Source organism: Phyllostomus hastatus, unplaced genomic scaffold (genome assembly GCF_019186645.2).
Source record: "Phyllostomus hastatus isolate PE091 unplaced genomic scaffold, TTU_PhHast_1.1 phas_scaffold_46, whole genome shotgun sequence".
NCBI classification, from domain to species: domain Eukaryota; kingdom Metazoa; phylum Chordata; class Mammalia; order Chiroptera; family Phyllostomidae; genus Phyllostomus; species Phyllostomus hastatus.
In genome coordinates, this window is record NW_025334032.1 from 34,700,947 (window position 1) to 34,725,073 (window position 24,127).

The window sequence follows — 24,127 nt, forward strand, 5'->3', positions numbered from 1 at the left end:
TAGTAGTAAAAAATACATGGATAACAATATCAAATCATTTCCATGGGTAATAAAGGTAGACTCAGCCTGGAAAATGTGAAAAAGTGAACACAGTCAAAATCACACGGTGTCAAGTTTTCACAGTTTGAAACACGGGCCTGATCTATAATAGACGCAAAACAGACACAGGTGAAGGGATAACCAGTGGATACACTATCTCCCCCAAAATTGGCAAACTAATTGGAAAGAATCAACTTAGATAAGCATGAGACCCAAACATTACAATAAGTTCTAGCTGTATCAAAGAGTAAAAGCATTTTACTATTAAAAACAGAAAAGTAACTTATTATTATTTTATTATTAAAAACAGAAAAGTAACTTATTTATCCCACATGGGGACAGAACATGCAGTTCTAATCACTAGGAAAATGAAGGTTGTTACCAGGAGTAAGGTAGATTAATTGCATACACTTTTAAAACCTTTCATTTTCATACAACAAAATGTAAACTAAAAATTATACATTAAAAATTTTAATGTAAATAGGTATATTACAAACATAACCTGCTAATAAATTTCTCCCAAAAGAATAGGAGGAAATAAATGATTATGTAAGTCAACAACCACTTGATAAAAGTGTCCAGTCAAGAACATAAAATAAATCATGTTTTTTTAAAAAAAATCAGTCGTATTAAAAAGGAAAAAGAAGAAGGCAACCCCAAACGACTTAAAATCTCCTTTAGATACATATTAAATGGGGAAAAAAATTAATTGTAAAACCCAATCTTAAGCCTTTGGGGAGAGGGAATACGTATACTTTCTACATTAATGGTGGGAACAGAAAACGGTTCCATCTTCCTGGAGGGTTACAGATGCAACACGCTCTTCCACGCCTTGCCCGTCTCCCCCCAACCCGATGGAGGAAAACTAACTTGTATAGCAATTTTCAGCACAGCATTACCTATACCGGGAAAACTTCGCATCAGTGAAAATGCCTGCAGATATTTAAATGTTAAGTAAACCATACTATATTATTGTGTGCAAATTAAAATGACATGTAAGTGGGGGATGTAATACAAGGATATGTGTCTATAAAATAAAGTAAAATAAAACAATCTGAACCTATAAGCTTGCTATAAAATTCTACAGAAATGTATGAAAATAATTGATCTAGATCAAAAATGGATTTTGATTGACAAAAATGATAGAACGCTGTTCATTAGATTTCTTTACCTTTTTAAATACCATTAGACAGTAATGATGTGTAACATTTGTAGAATATTTGCTATGTGCCAGGCAGTGTTCTAAGTGTTTCCACATGCATTGATTTTATTTGATTTTCACAGCAGCCCTAAGTGCTGGGTAGTACTTTAAGCTCCATTTAATAGGTGAGAAAATTGACAGGAGTCAAATAAATTGCCCCACGTTCCACTGTTTAGCTCAGCAGTTCCAGGGTGACAGTGTCTTAAGAAAATTTAGATGATTTCTACTAGCTGGTTGCTTTAACTTGGACCTGCAATCCTGGGCCTTCCATCTCTTACAAATATCCCCATTTATTATTCTAGAGTAAAAAACAAAAAAGTAAAAAATGAAAATCTGTACAGCATTTCAAGAAGTCAAAACAATGAACTACTGAAGATGGAATTTGAAAGGAGAAAATAGAACCATAGCCCCCCAAAAGTTTACTGAGGGAGATAAAAATAATAGTGAAATTGGAAGATTGTTCTGGGATTCAAAAGAGAGCTTTTTCCACACCCACCTCCCCCACTGCGCATGCTCGAAAACACACACACACACACACACACACACACACACACACACACAACCCTTCTCCTTCCATCCTCTACCCGACAACTTGCGCGGATGCACCCACCGGGCCCCAATCATCCCAAGGCTTTAAGAAGAATCAAGCAGCTCTACCACAAAAAAAAAGGTTAGAATCCCCAGGAAAAATCCTCATGCATATGAAATAAAAGGACTGCCCACTTCATTACTCAGGAAATGCACTAACAAAATCCTTGGTTTTTAAAGACGGCCGTTTCAGGATTAGAGCGAATATTCCCAGGGAGGCCTGACCTGTCAGATTTCTTGGTGGCTGCTGGATTGAGTTGTTCCTTATCTTTCATCCAGAGGCCAAGGTGGGCCGGAAACTGGAAGGTCTTTGAAATGGCTTCCTGAACACAGCATGTACTGTTTGCTATATCTGCTGTTTGTACTCCAAGTGAAAACGAAAAGCCAAGGAAAAGAAATAAAGTTCAATTCAACCGCAGGTCATGGCCCCGTTGTGGATAATTATGAGTACATATTATCTGCATGTGTGTGGTGAGGCTCTGTGGGCCACGGACATGGGATTTATAATAACCCCACGGTGGGTATTTCAGGACAATAGCCATAACGCAAAGACTCAAAAGGTTTCATCATTAGACTAATTGGAATTCACTTGATCCTCCAATGTAACAAAACCCTTCTATCTACTTTTCCAACCTATTATTTCTTACATTCAGCGTCTTGGTTTGTCTGTCATTAAATATTCATTTCCACAGGGCTTTTTGGAAGGCAAACAAAGCAGTCACTGGACTGCTTGCTTTGTATCGATTCCCGAGTTGTCCTTGGGAAAAGCTTTCAGCAGGTTCAATACTTGTGAATGATACTTAGGTTTGCTCTGGGATTCGCAAATATCATTTTCTTCTTATTTCAAAAACAGAATGTTAGAATTTAGATCTTTAAATTTTTTCATCTAATCTACACTTTTATTATTAATGAAGACCTCAAATGGTACAGTGGTAACTCATCCATTTACAAGAATATTAAAATAGAAAATAGAACTACTCTGCATGCTTTTACCAGACATGGTTTTCATTGCTTTAAAAGGCAGTTATGCCACCCGTGAAGGATAGCACCTTCAGGGAGGCCTGAAGCTAAGGGCCTCAGGCAGGTTTTTGCCTTCTTTGAAGAACTACACAGCCTTATTGAGCCGAGAAGACTCTTTATGAATCCACCTACACCTGGTTTAAACCTGAACCTGCGATGGATAGAGTCTTTCCAAACAGCCTGACTACCTTTTCACAGGATGGTTGTCACAGAAATATCCAGGTTCTTATGAGAGGCCCCTTTGGATTGAGTGTATGATATGTCTTATCCTCCATAAGGTAGCTTTAAATAAAATAGAGCCCTCTACAATCTCAAATATGTTCATTGTATGTTTGATATGGTAAATATTTAATATGGACTGATTATTATTATGAAAAAACACATGAATACATGTAATAATCATTTGCTTTTTCTAGCTTTATTGAAGTATAGTGGACATATAACCTTGCATAAGTTTAAGGTGCATCCAACCAAAATATTGTAGCTAAGCCAAAAATATTTACTAAATGGATGCCATGTTCTCTATGTGCTTTACCATGGGCAGGTGGTAAAAACCTTTAAAAATCCACTGAGCAAAATATAAAGCAGTCTATGAAATGTAGTTCTTGTACTAAGAGCTAATAGACAATGATGGTTTGAAATTCATATAAAGCATTTTGCCCCTTTTCATTATTCTTTTAATTGGTTATTTTATTATTTTGACTCCATACACGCATTTAATTACTCTGGTTGTGATCTGAAATCGCTGCAAGTAACCTGTGAAATAAACCTCATTTTTGTCTCTCCCCACAATTCTCTTAAGAATTTCAGTAAATTGTCTTAATGATGAGCATTATCCCTAATGTACATTTTACTAAACCTTTCGGAAACTGTCACCATAGTAGTATTCAACAAAGCACTTGAAATCCCAACAATTTCCAGTGCAGTCCGTCACCCCGAGAGCTCTCCCACCCTCTCTCCACCGTGTGCAGATGTAACTGGAAGTCAGACATCTACAGCCTGACAGACAGTCCTCACGGAGAACCTGGCCACGCTGGCACCGTGACCTTGGATTTCCAGCCTCTAGAACTGTGAGAAATAAATGCCTGCTGTTCGAGCCACCCTGTCTAAATGGTCATTTGTAACAACAGCCCAAAATAAGATGCAGATATAATAGTACTAGTCACAGATAAGGAAATAAATCTAGATATGGGTATATATGTATGAATGTAAATGTGTGGGTGTTTAACTGTGTGTATATTTCCTAGACCTATTTTCTGTCATGGCCTAGAAGAGCCTCTAGCAAAGAAAACACCTTTCACCCAGATGATTGTTTCTAAATATCTTTTCTCCATCAAATATGACCTAAATTCCCTGGAGAGATGCTGATTCCGAACACAGGGCAAGAAAAGTATGAGTCAGGAACATCTTACTGGGTCTGTAAGACTACGCTCAAAATATGATGAAAACAGATGAATGGGCGGGGGGGGGGGTGGCTTGAAGTGGCTTCAGCTGCTCAGAACTGGGGCAGACGGAGTGAGCATGAATGTAATGATGGTAATGGATTTTAACCTGGTGGATGAAGTTAGACTTGGCGAGTCCATACTGTTGTAAACGAAAGAAAGAAGAAAAGGAAAATGCTTTCTGCTATGCCAACTAATAAATATTGAGGGAATGGTGGAATTAGAAAATCATCCTGCAATGAGTGAAAGCTCAGTGAGGAAAAGATATTTATAGTCTTCAAGTTTCTCTGCACAACTTCATTCATTTAAGAAAGGAAAAATAAGAACTTAACAGAGGAGAATGCTTCTATACACCCCCACTAACCAATTCATCAAAATGATCATCATCAACAATGAAATTTAGGGTGAAATCTGCTTCTTACCCATTTTACTAAATGAAACTATGTCTATGTAATCCTTTGAAATCAATGAAAAAATAGCTAAGTAAACTCAAAGCATTCTGTATGTATTTAGGTGGTTATTGATGAGATCAAAGGATAGAAGGAAATAATTCAAACAAGAATAAATACCAAATCCTGAAGCTTCATGACCTGATTTAACAAAATCACTATTTTTTTTCCTGTCTCACTTTTAAGCCATTTGACCTACAAAATTCCTTCACAAAATCTGGTCTTTTTCTGGAACTTTCTGTTTCCCAGTCTGTCATCATCATCACCATCCAGTTGCTCAAGACAGAAATTTGGGAGTTGAACTTGACATCAGCCTTCTTCAGCAGCCATAGCCCTTCAAGCACTAACTCCTGACCATCTCTCCCCAATGAGCTTCGAATTCTTATTCTTCCTTCCGTCTCCTCTGGCACCATCTCAGTTCAACGGAAGCATACTTAACGGTTCTCCCCAAATTTCCCAAATCTCTAGTCCCTACCAAATCTTTGCATCAGGGTGCAAATCTGGTCACACCACCACCGGGCTTCCTTTTGATAACTTCTCCGTGCTGTCCAAGAAGGAGACCCAAAACCCTACACAGGGCCCACGAGGCCCTGAGTAATTGGACCCTTGCCTCCCTCTCCAGCTTCTCCCCCTCCCCCTCTGACCTTGTATTCCAGCCACAACGGACTTTGTCATTTTCACGTTTCTTCTCACCTGAGATCTCATCAGTCATGATCCCTAAGCCTGGAATGTTCTTGCTCCTTTTCTTGCTTAATACTTATTTAGCAGCCTGAACTCAGCTTAGTAACAGATCCCTTTCTGAGAGAAGGCTGCCCCCGTCCCTAGCCTAGGTCAGAGACTCCGCACGTTCCCACTTACCACAGTATGCAAACAAAAACAATTGCAGGTGGACAAGTCACTCCATGACATTTCACACTTTTTTCCAACACCACAACCACTAAAGAAATCAGAAGCTAGCTTCATTTGTGTTGAAGATAAAGTAGATGGATAGATGGGAAAAGGAGAGCCTGCAAGGCCACATTGCTAGGAGCTCTTCAGGCTGATGGACAGAAAGAAATTTGGGAAAATCCATTTTTGTGAATGACGAGTGGCTGGGAGCCATATTAAGAGTGTAAGGCATAGGAAAAAAATGTTAAATACCTTTTGTTGCTCAGTAAGAATGAACTCCCCTTGGGTATTTTTCTGGAGAGGCTGTAACAAAGATTTGAGTTGCTTTTTTTTTCAAAGTTCTGCTGTAATAACCAGTAGAAGGGCTGGTTTATATGGGTCACACACACTGAATGTTAATGTAGTGACTCTCTCCCCGCCTCACTCTGACTTGTACACAAACTTACAAGGTGAGTACCCTGTCTGCCTTGCTGGTCATTTTAGGTCAGGCGTTTGCACAATTCGTAGTAGATGCTGAATCAGTATTGGTTGATAATGTGTGGTTTGGGACCATTTGTTTAACCTCTCCAGGCCTCAGTTAATGCTACACTCGATGCTCCTCAACTTTTCCAGTAGAAATAGCACCCACTGCGGGGAGAACAGACATTTAAACCCTTGAAGTCCGGGGCAGTCTGAAGCAGCCCAGTATAGTTCTGATATTTCCATGGAATTTCTTCAAAGTTTTATGTGTCATCTTAAAACTTGTTTAAATTTTACATTCCATGACAATATACACCAGCATTTGTTTAAAATGACGGTAATTTTACTTTAAACCTTCTAATAAAAATGTGCACGGCCTTGTACAGATTACTCCCAGGGTTTCACAAACCTCAAACCTTTCGAGAGACACAAGTATTCATTAAGCAATCTATAAAGCTCCTTTTTTGCTCCAAGTTTTATGATTCTTTGACTCTAACAAGTCAAACAACTATTATTTACTGAGTTTCTTTCCTGGGCGAATGCAAGAAACCATCAGATAAACTGTGGGTTTTAAGGAGACTGAGCTTTGGTCACAAGCCATACACGCATACAAAATAATACGATGGGGTGCCACGGAGTGAGTGTAGCAGCGTGTCAGGGCAGAGAGTTCAGAAGCAGGAGTAAGCTCCCACCCTCCAGCTCCGACTGGTGCAGCTCACTGGTTTGATTCCCGCTCAGGGCACATGCCTCGGTTGTGGGTTTCGACCCGGCCACCGACTCTGATGTTTCTCTTCCTCTCACTCCCTCTCTTCCTCTCTCTCTAAAGACAAGTAAATCAAATGTTTAAAATTTTAAAAAATTAGCCCTCCAAGCCTCAATTTGCTCATGTGTAACATGGGGTAGCAATGCTCACACCTTGTATCCCAGATGGTGGTTATAAAGCTCATGAAGATAAAATATGCCCACTTACAAAGGAGAACTCATGTTATTAAGTGATTGGGGACATGTCACTCACACGGTGTAACCTTGACACATGGGGAGCAAACCAGTAGATAGACTGGCTTGGGGAATGGCCTTCATGGAGTGATGGGAAGAGAAATATACCACAGAGCTACAGGAGACTAAAAGAAACATAATCTTTATTGAGCTGAAAGCTCAATTATGGGAGAGATCTCTGAAAAAAAAAAAGCAAAATACTGCAGGCCTGGATTTCTGAGGTAGGGAACTTAGAATCACTCCTGTGGACTTTATTTTTTAGAGATATGCCCCTTGGTATAATTTGCTTCATATTTTGAGACAGCTGGGAACGTTTTGGCACAGACCAAAGAGCTATTTTACATGTTTCATCTCCTTTAAAGAATATTAAAAGGAGAATGGAAGAAACCAAATAATTGCTTGCAGAGATCAAATGTCAAGATTGTAATATTGCTAAAAGAATAAAGAAGGAGAACATGGTTGTGTTTTTTTTATTCAAAAATGAACTGGCACCAAGCCAGGTGTGTGAAAGCAGAAGAGAAGTAAATTCAAAAAGGAGTTTCGGTTCAACTCCTGGCGGGAGACTAAAAGTAAGCAGCCCCCCTGCAGGATTTGGAATAAATGCCAGCATTATTAACTACATAACACATGGTTCACATGTTAATCTGCAAAATTAATCAGCAAATGTGATGAGATCTTTAAATTTGTAGAAGGCTGAGCTTTTGGGGCGTGATGTGAGGAAAATAGCACCTGGTGATAATAGCTTTCTATATCTGATTATTTAATTGGGATAGTTAAAAGTCAAGTTAAAAGAAAAGATATTGTTAAGTGTAAAGCATTAGAATTGGTTTCAATGGAAGCACTTAAATACAATACAAGTGCCTATGTTAAGAAATTTCTATGAAGCACACCTTTTGCAAAACATGAAAAGTTACTGTGGAAACCGTATATGAGTACCAAGAAAGAAGGCTGCATTTGCCCTGGCCGGTGTGGCCCGGTTGGTTGGAGCATCGTCCTATGTATCAAAAGGCTGGGGGTTTTGGTTCCCAGTCAGGGCACATACCTAGGCTGTGAGTTCGATCCCTGGTCAGGGCACAAATGTTACAGGACTGTAGATCGAAGTTTCCCTCTCACATCGATGTTTCCTTTCTCTCTCCCCTCTCTCTGTCTCTAAAATCAATACACATATTTTAAAGTTGTCTTTTTTAAAAAGAAGGCTGCATTTGAACAGTAGAATGTGCTAGTAGAATTTGTGTAGAAAAGACAGTGAAGAATGAATATGCCTATTTGTAGAGTACGGGCAAAATAGCTCTGAACACAAAGCGAACTTCGAACCTTGGTTTGCCTGAAGGGCCCAGGAGTGTAGGGGAGACATCTCTCTGTCCGCTCTTTTCGACTTTTCTTTGATTTGATTCAGGTTAGTTATGTCGTCCAATAAGCAGACAGACAAGCACATCAAATGATTGCAAATAAAATGGTTATTTTTGACATGGTTACCGGAGATTTAATGTTTGTTTTATTAATAAGTCAGTCAACTTACATGAGACAGTCAGAGGGGTGAGACAGTGACTGTCCTCCAGCCCATTCGTCCCTCACTTTCGTGTGCATCACAGTCACCTGGAGGCTTGTGGGAAATATTTCTTGGCCTTGCCCGTCAGAGTTTCCGATTCCCAAGATCTGGGCTGAGGCCTGAGACTCTACTTTTCCAATGAGTTCCTAGGTGATGCTGCTGCTGGTTTGGGGACCACATTCTGAGAACCACTGTCCTAGCAGTTCTGTCAGTAATGAGTCCCCAGGGTTATAAAACTTCTTTCCATACCCCAAAGCAGAAATAGGAATGTGTGACGAGTTAGAAATCAGGCTATGGAAAATGGAAGCAAAACTTTATAGGTCTAGATTTAACAGGACCTGCAGATAATAATGTCTCTGGGCAAACAGCTTCACGAAGGTCTGCTCTGTGGCCCTTAAACCAACACCGTGCCCAGCGCTCAGCCCTTTCCTGTAAGTAACACCGGGACACCTAGGATGCTGCTCTGCTGTCAGGAAGCTTTGGATCACGAGTCCCTTTTGGATAATCCATTTAAATGTTGGCCCTAAAACTAAAGCACAGAGAAAGCATAACTCAAGGAGTTGTATGACATGGTTTAGTATCCCTTGTATTTATTTCTGCTTGATTTTTACTCTGATTCAGATTTGCAATGTTCATTGAGCAATTTACAATTTCTGTGTGGTGAAGAGAAAGCCCGTGAAATATAGATGTGGGTTTAAAGACGAGCTTTGCTGCTAAGTTTAGGAGAGCTCAACTTCTCTCCTGCTGCTTCTCCATCTAAAACTGGGTATAATTATAAATACTCCAAGTTTGGGGCTCCATGATAGTAGTTATTATATCTAATATCTATTGAATATTTACTACATGCTAGACATTTATTGAACTTCCTAAGTGCTTTGTATGCATTCATTCTTTTACTTTTATTCATTTACTATTCTTATCCCCACTTCCAGATGAGTGAACTGAAGTCCAGAGAGATTAAGAAACTTGTTCAAGGTTACTCAGTAAGTGACAGAGCCAGGATTGGATACCTGTGCTCCTCTGGCAATCACATGTTATGCTGCATCTCTTAAAAGCTGGAGGTGAAGATAAATCTTTATTATCTACCCTTAATAGGACATATATATTGCCCCCTGTTTCTTTTTAGTATATTATCCCAATATAGGTTTTTATAAGTGTACAGAAAACACATATACATATGTGACTGTATGGGTTTGTGTGCGTGTGCACAGTGTAATGTGTGTCTGAAGACCAGTGTATAGGAAGTTGTTAAATCAGACAACATCTAGTGAATGTTTACTGATTATTATACTCTTCTCTAGTTTCTGGTCAATTTTCATATTTTATTGTAAGTGCTATATGTAAGGAGGGAAAACATTTATGTTCAAATGGGAGTGTTTGCCAAGTATAGACATGGAACTCATCATCAAGAATGTCACATGAAAACCTAAGGAAGTACTTCATTAGCTCACTTATTTCTTTATCAAAATTGTTTGTACGGAATACAACCACTAAATAATCTATCAAGCACCGTAACTTCTAAATGATAGGATGAGCCTTCATATATTTTGTACTTAATGAGAAATTCATCCTCTTCAGGACATACACAAGCATTTCTTAAACTAGTCACTGGAAAACACCACAAAAACAGGACTGATAACTTAGTCTCACTAAAAGTAAGAACTATTCATCAAAAATAACATGACAAATGAAAAGGCAAGTTACAGACTGTGAGAAAATATTTTCAGAACTTGTATACAACAAAAATCGCATTTATAGAATATGTAAAGAAATCCCTAGGAAAAACATAAACATCTCAATAGAAAAAAATGGGCAAAAGACTTGAATGGGCACTTCCTAAAAAAGGATATCCAAACGATCGCATGGTATGAACGTATGAAAAGGTGCTCAGCTTCTTAGGCATCAGGAAAACAGCCGTCAGGACCACATGGAGATACCCTCCATGCCCATCGGAATGGCTAAAAGTAAAAAAAAGCAAACAAAATTGAAACATCTGATGGTGCCAGCTGTTGGTGATGATGGGAAAGAACTACATCTCCCCTGGATTGCTTACGAAGATTGAAATCAGAACTCCACTTTGAGAAACCCAATGGCAAGATTTACTAAAGAGAAACATGCTTACCTATGAGTCCAGTACTTACACAAGAGAAATTCATGTTCTTGAGCACCAAAAGGCATACTCAACAATGTCGCAAGAATGTTTATGGCAGCTATATCCATAATAAACCCAAACTGAAACAACCGAAATGTTCATCAACAGTAGAATACTTACGTTGTTGCATATTCATACAATGGAATAAAAAGGGATGAACTACCATGGCATGCAACAAAATGGGTGAATGTCTCTAACAAAGGTTTAGTAAAAGAAGTCAGCTACAGGAGTACTTATGCCACTGTTTCTCACTACATATGTCTGAGCATATATATATATATATATATATTTATATATGCATATGTACAGGGTAGGGCAAAAGTAGGTTCACAGTTGTTCGTGTGGGAAATAATACAAAAACTAATAAATTGTGTTATAAAAATAAACTCTGTGTTTCACATACTCACAACTGTAAACCTACTTGGCCCCAGCTAGTACGTTCAAGAAAAGGCCAAACTATGGCGATAGATGTTAGAATAGAGATTGTGCTTGAATGTGAGAGGGTCAAGAGTGGTCATTGATTGGAAGAGGTGTGAAAAGACTTTGGGCTTCTGAAATGTTCTATATCTTGATTTAGGTAGTGGTTATATGGTTAAATACATAGGAAAATTCATCAAGTTGTGCAGTTAAGATTTATGCTTTTCTGAACACTGTGCTGTACACCTGAAACTAATACAAAATAATATTGAATGTAACGTGTGATTGAAAATTACAAAACATTTTTAAAACAAAAAATATGCTTTTTTTACTGTATATATGCTACACTTCAAAAAAGAAAACAAAACCAATATCTATGATTAATATTATGAAATATATATTTCAGAGGCTGTGCCTGGCTCCCACTCTCACAGCCATTGCAGTACACTGAGCTCCATAAAGACAGCGCCGGGGCAAGTGCGAGCTGGACGGGCACTGGATGACTCTGCGCTAGCTGAGGAAAAGTAATTAAACTTAGGCAAAGGAGATCCTAAGAAGCGGAGAGGCAAAATGTCATCATATGCTTTCTTTGGGAGGAGCACAAGAAGAAGCACCCAGATGCTTCAGTCAACTTCTCAGAGTTTTCTAAGAAGTGCTCAGAGAGGTAGAAGACCATGTCTGCTAAAGAGAAAGGAAAATTTGAAGACACGGCAAAGGCGGACAAGGCCCATTTTGAAAACTTATATTCCTCCTAAAGGGGAAACAAAAAAGAAGTTCAAGGATCCCAATGCATCTAAGAGGCCTCCTTCGGCCTTTTTCTTGTTTTGTTCTGAGTATCGCCCAAAAAATCAAAGGAGAGCATCCCAGCCTATCCATCGGTGATGCTGCAGAGAAGCTGGGAGAGCTGTGGAATAACACTGCTGCAGATGACAAGCAGCCTTATGAAAAGAAGGCTGCTAAGCTGAAGGAGAAATACAAAAAGGATATTGCTACATACTGAGCTAAAGGAAAGCCTGATGCTGCAAAAAAGGGAGTTGTCAAGGCTGAAAAAAGCAAGAAAAAGAAGGAGGAGGAGGAAGATAAGAGGATGAAGAGGATGATGAGGAGGAGGAAGATGAAGAAGATGAAAATGAAGAAGAAGATGATGATGATGAATAAGTTGGTTCTAGCACAGTTTTTTCCTTATCTATAAAGCATTTAACCCCCCTGTACACAACTCACTCCTTTTAAAGAAAAAAATGTGTAAGATTTGTTTTTAAACTGTAGTGACTTTTTTTTTGTATGGTTAACACACTACTGAATGTGTCTTTAGATAGCCCTGTCCTGGTGGTATTTTCAATAGCCCCTAACCTTGCCTGGTACAGTATGGGGGTTGTAAATTGGCATGGAAGTTAAAAGCAGGTTCTTGTTGGTGCATAGCACAAATTAGCTATATATGGGGATGGTAGTTTTTTCATCTTCAGTTGTCTCTGATGCAGCTTATACAAAATAATTGTTGTTCTGTTAACTGAATACCAGTCTGTAATTGCAAAAAAAAAAGTTGCAGCTGTTTTGTTGACATTCTGAATGCTTCTAAGTAAATACAATTTTTTATTAGTAAAAAAAAGAAATATATATTTCCATGCTACATAATTTCCAGCTCTGGGAAAATGAAAAGTATCGGATGTGAATCTAGTCCGGAGCACCCACAGCCGAGTCTGCCGAACATGGAAGTGACGTGGTAACATGACACTTTGCCCAGGGCCCTGTGTGCCATGCACCAGCAGGACATTGTGGGGAGAACGCTGCATAGCTAACACACAGTGAATCTGCTTTCTATTGAGTCATGTGTGAGTCAGAGTGAGGAGGAGGGGGGTGGAGCCCTTCTCCCACACGACGCCCCTGCTGACCACAGATTCTTGGCTTTGACTCTTATTAGGGGTTTTCTGTCAGATTTTATGGTTTCCCACATTCTAAAATACAAGTATAAATAAATGACACATGCTTAAGGCCCGCAGATGCCTTTAGATATTTCCTGGATGCCCCTGGGGACCAGTTCTCTACCTTCCTCCCACCCTCAGCTCCCTTCGTTCATAATGTAACACAGATTGGGCACTTGGACTTGAGTTAGCCAGCAACGGTTGGGTATTTACTTTGGACTTCCATTTGCCTTTTGTTGCAGCGGTTCTAGGTGAGTTTTGATTGAGGTACAACCTGCAGGATTTCGACTAACAAACTTTCAGAAATTGTTTGAAAGGTCGTCTCTATCAGAGCAACATCTTTTGGCCGTCTCAGAACATTAAGGACACTCTGGTGCATTGCACGCTGCATGCTGGGAAACTGTCCTGGAGCGTACACGCAACTGGTGCAGGTAGACTTCCTTGAACTCCCACCCACAGGGATAAGGGTGCATCCTGTTGGGCAGGCAGAAGGGAGATGCTGGAGTTCCCGCATGGCAGCATGGTTTAGAGTTACTGCAAGGCCAACACCTTAGAAATAGCAAAGAATATCTGTGAGCTCTTCCTCAACCCAGCGTCGTACAGATCAAGGGGAGGGAAACATCAAAGATCCTGAGAAGAAACTGAGCACTCTGTCATCCGGCCTCCAGCATGAGGTACAAAGTCATGCTTGCATAATAGAACATCCCGAGACTCTGAATATTCTTTCACCACTCACCACCCCCAGCCACGTGAAAAACATAACCTTTTCTAACTGCTCTGAGTCAGAGAGTGTCTGAATCCTCACTCATGTGACTGAGTTTGGGCTTTAGTGCGGAGACAATGATTAAAAGAGGTGTTCCCTTTGTCTCTGTAGACAGTTGCAAAAACACTTTCAGGCTTTTATCATTGGGATGTGAGGTCAGATCCATGAGGCACATATGCCAAGTAGCTAAAAGACATGGAAAAGTGAATTTGTTAAAATGACTCTTACAGAGAAGAATTAGGTTCGTATTAAGAACATCTTGTCATTTATCCAGATTTCAAATAAAACATTCATGTTTAATGGTTATTTACTTTTCTTTGTAAAGTAGAATTTACAGAATTGAAATTGCTAGTTCATTTTTCCTTAGTGGGTTTCCTCACCCTTTTCCTCTACTTCTTAGAGATACTTTACATAGGTGTAATAAATTCTAGAGCCAAAATACTTGGACTCAAATGCCAGCTCTTTGCCTGCTGGCTGTGTGATTTAGGCATAATTACTTAACCTCTCTGTGCCTATGTTTTGTCAATCATCAGAAGGGAATGATTATTATAAAACCCAGCTCATAGGGCAGTTGGGATTGATGAGTAAGCAGAGACAGGCACCAAGAATAGCATCTGGCATTTGGGCGAGACTACAGTAGTGTCAGCTGCATTCCTGTGCTTGCTGACAGATTGAATCGCTTATACCTTTCCCTCCACTCTGCCTCTTCTGGTGCTATTTTCTCCCTGTCCTAACTCCAGCCTTCTGTCTCCATCAGCATGCTGGACTCATTGTTTGTTTCTTGGTATGCATTTTCCCTCCACAGTTTTGAATCATAAGATTTTCCGGGTGGTGGAGGATGACCTTTATTATTAACTTAAAAAACCTTGCTAGCGTGTGGTAAGCTTGTCACTTGCTAAGTGATTCATTGATCACCCACTACTGCCACGCACTGGTCACAAGACAATCGAAAAACACAGATTGAAAAAACACTCATCTACTTTGCTATGTTTTGGAAATAATGTGTAATATTAAAACCACAACTCCAAATTGTTAAAATCTGAGGTTTGAGAGAGACCACAGGGAACACTTGGTTTAACTACTGAGCTGACACTTGCATGCTTTCACGATACTGTATACCAACAGTGCAGCCTCAATGAAGTCAGTCCCGTGATTATAATCTTGTCAACTCAAGAGGCAGCTTATTGTATCTTTTAGGTCACTCTGATTCTTGGGAGGTTCTTCCTGACTTTAATCAAAATTAGCATACTTGCAGTTTTCATCCATCGTGGATTTTAATTGATTTATTAATTTTTTCTTGAGGTTTGTGGACTGAATATAACACCTCTTGCCATAAAAACCTTCCCATTCTTGCTGACTACTAGCGTGTTTCTCCTGGCGTTGTGTTGCTCCCCCAGCTGAGCTAAGTATTACTCATCATTGCCACTGTGGATCGTCTCTTCTGAATACGCTTGTGGTTTATGGATATCCTTTGAATTTTGGCCCAGAATTGAACCTGATACTTCACATGAACTTGGAGAAGTCCAAAGTAGTTACTACCTATATCTGTTATTCTAGATTTTAGATGTTTTACTTTTATTTAATGAATTCCAAGATCACATTAGTTAACTTTTGGTAGCTGCATTATCTGTGTAAATAATATTGTATTGATTCTGACCAAATGACTGTCTCAATACAGATCTAATTAGTGGCTCATTCTTTGAATGGCCCATAGCATTTTGTATGGAGTGCTAGTATATGACAAAGTATAGAGGTTGTCTAATTATCATATTATGTTCTTGCATTTGACTATGAACTCTGCAGAGGTGAGTTTTTCCTTATGTTATTTGAGTGACTAATAACTTATATTACCCAAAACATGTTTGTCAAGTAAATGTTGAATTAATTCCTTTATAGTGCTTTTTAAAGGTAACTGTTTAACAAAGATTGCTGTACCATAATGTCACATGAATTTTTTCTTTTGTTAAATTTTTCAATTATGTTTTATATTCAATATGATTCTTTTTTATTTTATTTTTATTTTTTGTATTTTATTTCATCTTTATTGCATTTTCCCCCATTACCTTTTAGTCCTCGTACACCCCCTCCCCTCAGCAATCACCACACTGTGGTCCCGGCCCAGGTCCAAAAAGGAAAATGACATGCACACGGACCTCTTCCTTTTTGCTCGATCCCTGCACCCCCCCCAACCCCCAGCTGTCATGCTGCTCTCCACCTATGAGTCTGTCCTCATTTTTCTTACCATTTCAGTTTGTTCATTAGATTCTACGTATAAGTGACATCATAAGGTTTTGTCTTTTTCTGACTGGTTTATTTCACCTAGCATAATGTTCTCCAGGTCCATCCATACCGTTGCAAAGGGTAAATTTTTCATCTTTTTTTTATGGCTGGGTAGAATTCCATTGTGTAAATGTCTTGCTGTTGTTCTATCCGCTCATCTACTGATGGACATTTGTACTGCTTCCGTATCTTGGTGATTGTAAGTAATGCTGCAATGAACATAAGGACACTGACGCTCTTTCAAATTAGGGGTTTGGGTTCCTTTGGATATATTCCCGGAAGTGGGATTGCTGGGTCATAAGGCAGATTTATTTTGAATTTTTTGAGGTATCTTCAATCTGCTTTCCACAGTGGCTGCACCAGACTGCACTCCCACCAACAGTACAAAAGGGTTCCCCTTTCTTCAGTATGATTCTATATTCATTTCAGATGTACAGCATAGTGGTTAGAAAATCATGTTCTTCACATAGTGGTCCTCTCAGTGTTTCAAGTGCCCACCTGGCCCCATTCACAGTTATCATGATATTATTGACTATATTCCCTGTGCAGAGATCTGCATCTCTGCGACTGTTCTGTAACTACCAACATGCGCTCTTTAATCACATGAAATCTTTGCTAGAAGAGGCCCACGAAGATGAATAAGGCCTGCTTATACCAAACCATCCAGCTGAAGAGTTGTGGAACTTGAGTCTTATGGACTTCAGGGAAAAAGGGATTATTGAACCCAATAGCTGAGCCATCCAACAAATGCCCTGTGCATGCCTCCAACCGTACAACCGCTGGGAACACTAGGCAACTGCGTGGATGGGTTGCTGTGCAGATGCAGCAGCTACCACGGCATAGCAACCAGCTTCGGAAGACGGAGGCCACTGCACGGGCACCTAATGCTGGGAACTTTCAGGGGGTTCTGCTGCCCGGGCAGCACACATCTTCCCACGCTCCAAACTGCAGACCTTTACTTAGACCACCAGAGCTCCTTGCACAGGACTGCAATGAATCTGACCTTACACTAAACACGGGGGCCCTCGAAGATTATGGTCCTATTTATGCTGTTTCTGTTTTTATAGGTACTTCATATCCTTTCTTAATCGGTTTTGGTTAATAAATATTCTTGGGTAACAGCCGCTATATTGAACACAGAGGAACGGCCGCCTCCAAACCTTCATTTCTCCTGGGCTTTTCAAACTGGACATTCTATTTCCAGCTTAGCTTTGATGGCAATACTTTCGAGTCATGATCAACAGAAAATGTTGAGACAAGTCCTCCTGCCCATGAGGCCTGGGAGACTGGGACACACTGGGCAGTAGGTGTCCATGTCTTCGGTGTGGTTTGCAGCATCCAGCCACAACCCCCTTCCTTTCTGTGCAGAAATCCCCATCAGCTCAGTTAGAACCAGAATCAACAGAGCTTCTTGCTTAATTACCGAAGGGCACCCCCGTGACCTGAGAAGAAAGACATTCTAGTCCTTCCTTATCAACACCGTGGGCAGCACTGGTGAGTCAGCGCCTGATAAGGTGTAAGAAAGAATCTACCTGCCGGGCTTGTCCCTAACAGTTGGTTCCCAGGGACTGACCTTCTCCCCAGGCCCCTACCTGGAGCCGGGGAGGGTTAAGAGGACCCTGAGGAGGATGAGGCAGAGAATGCCCAGGGGTGGCGAGGCACACAGCCCGGGGGCCGTCGTCTAGGGGGTTCACTGGGCTGGGTCCTTGGGAGAAATGACTACAGACAAGAGAGAAAAAAAAAGCCCAGCATTCACTTAGGATTCGACCTGTGAAGAAAGTTCCCTAGGGGTGGTGTCTTTGCCACTATAATGTTGCAAGGTTAGCAAAGCCACGGTGGGAATTCACAGTACAGTCCCGCCTGTGAAGCAGTGGGAGCAGACCCACAAAGCTGCCTGGGGACACCGAGACAGAGGGTGTCAGCACTCGCCTTGGGCAGGTGGGGAGAAGAGTCTGCAAGCAGTGGCCATGTGCCTTACCGAGACCCTGGAACCCAGGCCACAGCCACTCTGTGAAGGGCCTCCGGTCCAGCGCCCCCTTTCCTGACAAACTGAGACATGCCAGTGCTGGAAGAGCAACAAGAGTGTCCTCACATCCTCACCACTGCTGGGCTGTCCTCCATCAACCACAAAATCCCCTCCTAACACAGAAGAAGGCGTCCTATGTGTTCTTCCTTCTACTCCGGGAAATTTGAACAGAATAATTTTGGGGTAAAACATACAAATATTTACTTTAAAATATACAAATGTTTATATTTTAAAGCTCTCTTTGGCCCAGAAATATTCTTTATTGAAGACTTCTCACATCTTGGAGTGGGAGACTCCGTTTTGTCAGGTTTTATTTATGGCTATAGGAAAAAGGGAGTGACTGAACATGGCCAACGAGACTGCCCCACACTTTACAAAAACAAACAAACACTGTGTGTGTGTGTGTGTGTGTGTGTGTGTGTGTTCTGGGCCTACTTCCAGCATGGAAAAGTTTTGGTCTCTAAATAGACTCTTGCAGGGGAGTTTTGGATGGTGGTGAAGATGGTCTAAAGAGAGTTAGTCACTCTGACTTCAGCTTTGGTGAATCTTGTCCTATGAACATCTAAGGTGGTCCACGAGCTCCAGAAGCCAGCCTTTTGTTGAATTACGAAGCAAGGAGAAGGACAGCAGCATTCACGGCCCCTCGGCAGGTAGTCGGTGTCATCCAGGCCCACAACCTGAAGGAATGAGCTCGGAGAGCTCACCGGCTGTCTGAGCGCCCTCCAGGGATGGCTGACGAATCTGGGGAGCACACCTGAGAGCCAGCTGCACGCTGCAATCATCATCCCATCACTTTTCTTCTCTAGCTCTGTTTCAGAGAGCTGTATGAGAGGGTAGCTCTGAACTTCCCGCATGGACTTCTGCCTCATTAAGCTTCCTCCTGGAAAAGTGTCCTTGAACTAAAACTATGCCAAACTGCTCAGCTTCTCTGCATGAGGAGAGTGTCAAGGAATAACACCCAGGATCTCTAAACTTTGGGGTGAACCAGGTTCATTTATGGAACTTGCCAAAACTCAAGTGGCCCAGGCCTCCCACGTGGTAGTAAAAACAGCCTCGAGGGTAAAGCATGTTGTCCTTCAAACCCCTGGTCCCTCCGAGCCGCACGTGTCACGACAGGCTGACTCACACACAAACGATAAGCAGATGTTCCGTGAACTGAGGTTTCAAAAGATCCCTGTTTGGGAAAAGTCCTTACCGTGTCCACCAAATTCCTTACATATTCTGAAAGTTTTCAGAATTATTCTTTCTTTGGCCATACGGGTATCTGAGTCAACACGGAAAGAGATTAAGAAGGAGAAGAAAAAGCCCACAGAGATAAAACAGTGTGGTGATAGCCAGAAGGAAAGAAGGTGGGGGGAGGTGGAGAGGGCTAAGCGAGGACAAATGATGGAGGAAAGAAACTTGACTTTGGGCAATGGGCACACGATGCTGTGTGCACATGACATTTTATGGTGCTGTACGCCTGAAAACTAAATGGTTTAATTAACCAATGTTACCCCAATAAATTCAATTTTAAAATTTCACTTTAATTTGACATTACTTTGTTTTGCATAATCATTGCATATATAAAAATCTGTCAGCCCTGGCCAGGTAGCTCAGTTGGTTTGAGTGCTGACCCAATACACCACGGTCAGGGCACATACAGCCACTGAATGCACGGATGAGTGGAACAACAAACCAATGCTTCTCTCTCCCTCTCTCAAGTCAATAAATTTTAAAAAGTCTGTTAGCCCTGACTGGTGTGGCTCAGTTGGTTGGGCGTTGTACTGCAGAGCAAAAGGTCACGGGATCTATTCCCAGTCAGGGCACATGCCTGGGCTATGGGGTTGGTCCCTTGTTGGGGCACATGCAAGAGGCAACCACTCGATGTTTCTCTCTCACATCAATGTTTCTGTCCCTCTCTCCCTCCCTTAGTATGGCTCTAAAATTAAATAAATAAAATCTTTTTTTAAAAGTCTATCAGCTTCTGACTTTTAGAAACATTTTTTAAGTATATGATTTTCTGCCCCTTCAACATGAGTAAGACATGAAGCTGTCATACTCTGAAACCATGACTATTAAAATGGTACAAGAGTTGCTGGCGTTATGGCGATTTCCCACCAGTGGGCTACTTGGCATTGTTTCACATTTAACCTTCTCATAACTGGGGAAATGTGGGCTATTTTAAATCTTTTTTTAAACTAGTGGTTAAAAATCGGGTATTATTATCTTTTAAGGACCTTCTTTGAGGAGGATGTGATTCCTAAGAGTCTCCATTAGTTAGCTGGTTAACAAAAAAAGACAGAGAAGCCTTTATGACCAGCTGACTCTTCTGAGGTTTCATTTTACGCTGCAAGAGCCCTGCGTGTAATATCGCTCAGTTGGAAAGAGACACTGTAGGTGTAATAAAGGAGGAGAGGAAAAGAGATGAGACAGCTAGCCTATGTTGGCCACCTCTAAGAGCTCCAAAGAATTATGATGTGCGTGATCGTTCCGAAGGGTATAATCACTCCCTCTGGGAGAGAAGCCACCGCGGAATCCAGGCAGTCAGCTACCATCCAACAAAGGGGTATCTGTTCAGCACCCTGAAGGAAAACACCCAATGACCCCTAAATCAAAACTGGATAAGGTTGTCATCTTCTGATGAACTTAAAAAAAAAATCCAGGACTTCCAAGATATACTCTCGGCCCCGCTCCAATTGCGATGTGACCTTGGAGAAGCCTCTTTTGAAGTCATCTGTGTCTATAAAACCTGGATAATCATACTATCTGTCCCAGATGGTTGAAATTGTAGGAATTAATTAGTTCAAGCTGGAAAGGTCTTTGATAGTGTTAAGTGCTGAATATTGTCATTGTTATAAGCGCAGGTGGAGGCAATGGTACGTGGCACGTCTATAATTAGAAAGGCCTAGAAACCGCAAACGGTGCCAACACCCCAGGAGTGAAGGAGACAATACCCTGTGTCATTTTCTCCCTGGGAAGAAGGCAGCCTGTTATGACTGAATGCCTAATCCTGTCTCTTGTCCTCTTTAAAGGTTACAACTTGGCTCAGGCTTACCCACCGTGGAACACAGTTTCGCTAGGTGCGTGTGCTTTCTAAGGCAGGATTCTAAGTGAAATGCCGACATTCTTGGGTGTATTATGAGGTTTGTGAATCCATCTGAGATGAGGGAGGAAATAAGCTGTTCCCCAGAAATACCTGTCACCTGAAATTGCAGTCGATTTCTTGATCTCTAAAATAAAGGGAGAGGTCTAAACTGTTTTTTAGAAAAGAAAACCTTTCATCTTTTTCCCTAACCAATTTCAAAAAATCACAAAGCGTTAGGTGGAATCAAAATAGGTAAAATAGATGAAAACCAAGCTCTGTCATGAGGGGAAAGGGGCCGATCTTCCCGTTCCCCTCAGTGACCCTGAGGCGCATTGTCAGAAGGGAAGGCTCTCCTGAGCCCCAGTCTCTCCGGTCCTGGCCCCTGGCCCAGGCACCTGCGCCCCGTGCACACAGTCTGCCCCTGCTCCATGTCCACAGGACCCTCCCCAGGGGTCCTCCCTCTGAGGGGTGAGGGCCTGGCTGCCAGGGGAGGAAACAGGCGAGAGGACACAGTGCACCAGGCACAGGCCACACAGCCCATGCGAGGCAGGTGTGCCCACGGTGACCCTCCAACAAAGGATCGTTTTCTGGGGCACCACTTCACTGCGCCCCATGCAGGGCAGGACAGCCCTTTCCCAGACACTGCCCCAAACTCGGGAACCTCACCAGGTCCCTTCTCAGAGGACGGGATGACAAGCCCCTCCCCTCTGCCCTGCCCCGAGAACACCCCCATCCGTTGGGCAGTGGGCTCCAGAAGGTGCCGTAGGGGCGGCGCTGGTCCCAGGGAGGCAGGGTGTCTACCAGGAGGTGGAGCCCTGGAACAACAACGAGAATGACAACAATGTAACACTGGAGTTTGTTGGCCCTATTGTGTCATCAGCTGATGTAAATTTAAAGCATATTTGCATTTTAAAGCATGACAATAAGTAACTCTCTAATGATGACACTCCGGAGGAATGTATTTTAGAGACCAGGGTCTTCCTGATAGTTTGGCTCCAGGTAACCCGTGGACTTCCCTCTTTCGCATTCAGACTTCTCCAATGGCCTACCTGTTCTGCGAACGGCCTTTATTTCCTGGCCTCTGGTTCTGCTCTCCACTCAGCTGGCCGTGGCAATGGACTTCAGGACTCGAATACCTTTCCCACTAAACCCAACCGTCTTTCTTGAGAACGCTTCTCTTCCACCCTTTCATGGTGTTCACATCTCTGGGTCAGCCCTGCGGAACTGAAAACCCAGGACGCTGAAAACCCTCTACTTGTTAGCTCCCTTCCCGCTTCTCTGTAAAATCACTTTTCTTAAGCTTTAAAAGCTTTTCTTGTTTTCATGTCCTCATTGTATGGGTTCTTCAGGCTACTTACTTGAGCAAATTATACCTGTGTTTGAAGTTGTCACTGGTGCCCCATGGTTTATACCTTCACAACGTCTGATGCGTAGAGCCCTATTCCCACAAGACCGCAGGAAGGAACAAATGTTCAGCAGCAGTGGGGAGTAATTCTCCCACCCGCACGTTCGAGGGACTATAAAGCTTAAATATTCCATTTCACGATCTTACTTGCAGAGGGAGTGGCTGGGTGACACAATCTGGGCCAAAAAGGCAGAGACTGAAGGCCTTTGACCCTTTGCCCTTCTTCCTGCTTTTACCACGGACCAGAAGCAGGGCCTGCAGTCCATAGCTTGAGGTTTTGAAGGAAGGGCAAAGGGAATTGTAGAGATACCAGCTTCCACACTGCAGAGCACAGAGTCGAGGCCAGCGACCTCCTGCCTCCTGAGTTCTGGTTCCAGAAGGTCAGCACAGCCCATCCGTTTGTGCTCCCAACATCGGGCGATTTAGATCTTGCAACCAAACACATTTCTAACTAGATATAAAATCGCAACATATTATATGCCCCTCCTGGAACTTTAGAATGCACATTAGAATATGAAAGAACCTGAGAAATCCCCAAGAGAAATCTGTTGGCTTTGGTTTAGTATATCATTTTCTAAATTCCTTTGATCTACGGGCCCTTTCCTTCCTGTGTTAGCTGGTACTCTCTCCTAAGGACCACAGTTCCCTACACCCTTGCTTCTCAAAGTGTGGTCCCTACAGCAGCCACTTCTGCATCATCTGGAAACTTGTTTTAAAAACCAGAATCCTAAATTTAAAAACCCCAGAATCCTAGGCCCCACCCAAGAGTCAGAATCTACCCTTTAATAAGATCCTCAGAGGATCTGTATGACATTAAAGGTTAGAATCACTGCTTTGGGAAACACTGGTTAGAAAATAAAGTACAACTAACCTTCACATTTTTATGTGACCCATTATTTTGAGACATCGATTATTGTTGTCCTTTAATGCCTACTTCACTAACAACCACAGCTGGTTCTTACTGACTGCTTATTTTGTGCAAGGTATTGTGCTAGGTACTTGTACACTTCTTACCCAACCCTAGGAGGCAGGTACTATTGCAATCATCGTACAGATGAGATAGCCGAGGCTCAGAGAAGTCAAGTAGCCTGCCCAAGGTCACACAGCTATTAAGTGGCAGAATCCGTGGTTTAAGGACATAAGGGTCACTGAGTGATATTGCCTCTCCAATCTTATATTTTGCTTCTCTGCTCTTTCCCGCTTTGTTTACCTCACGCAGAGTTTCCCCTCTGCCTGCAATGATCTCCCGCATGCTCCTAATTAACCATGGCAGCTGAAGAGCTGCGTCCTTCCAGGGAGCTGTCCTCGCAGCGGGCCAGGCCCCCTGCTATACATTCCCCTGGCACGTATTTTTCTGTCATACTTACCCGATTTTGAAATTATTTATATGTGATTATATGTCTGATTAGTGTGTGTCTTCATTTTAGAAAATTGAGCTTTATGTGAGCTTGAACTGGGTCCTCTGGG

General features: G+C 41.8%; 1 pseudogene; it reads left to right on the forward strand.

The window, feature by feature from the left end:
- The first annotated feature begins 11,740 nt into the window (after positions 1–11,740).
- LOC123807627 lies at positions 11,741–12,358 on the forward strand (annotated as a pseudogene).
- Positions 12,359–24,127: the final 11,769 nt, after the last annotated feature.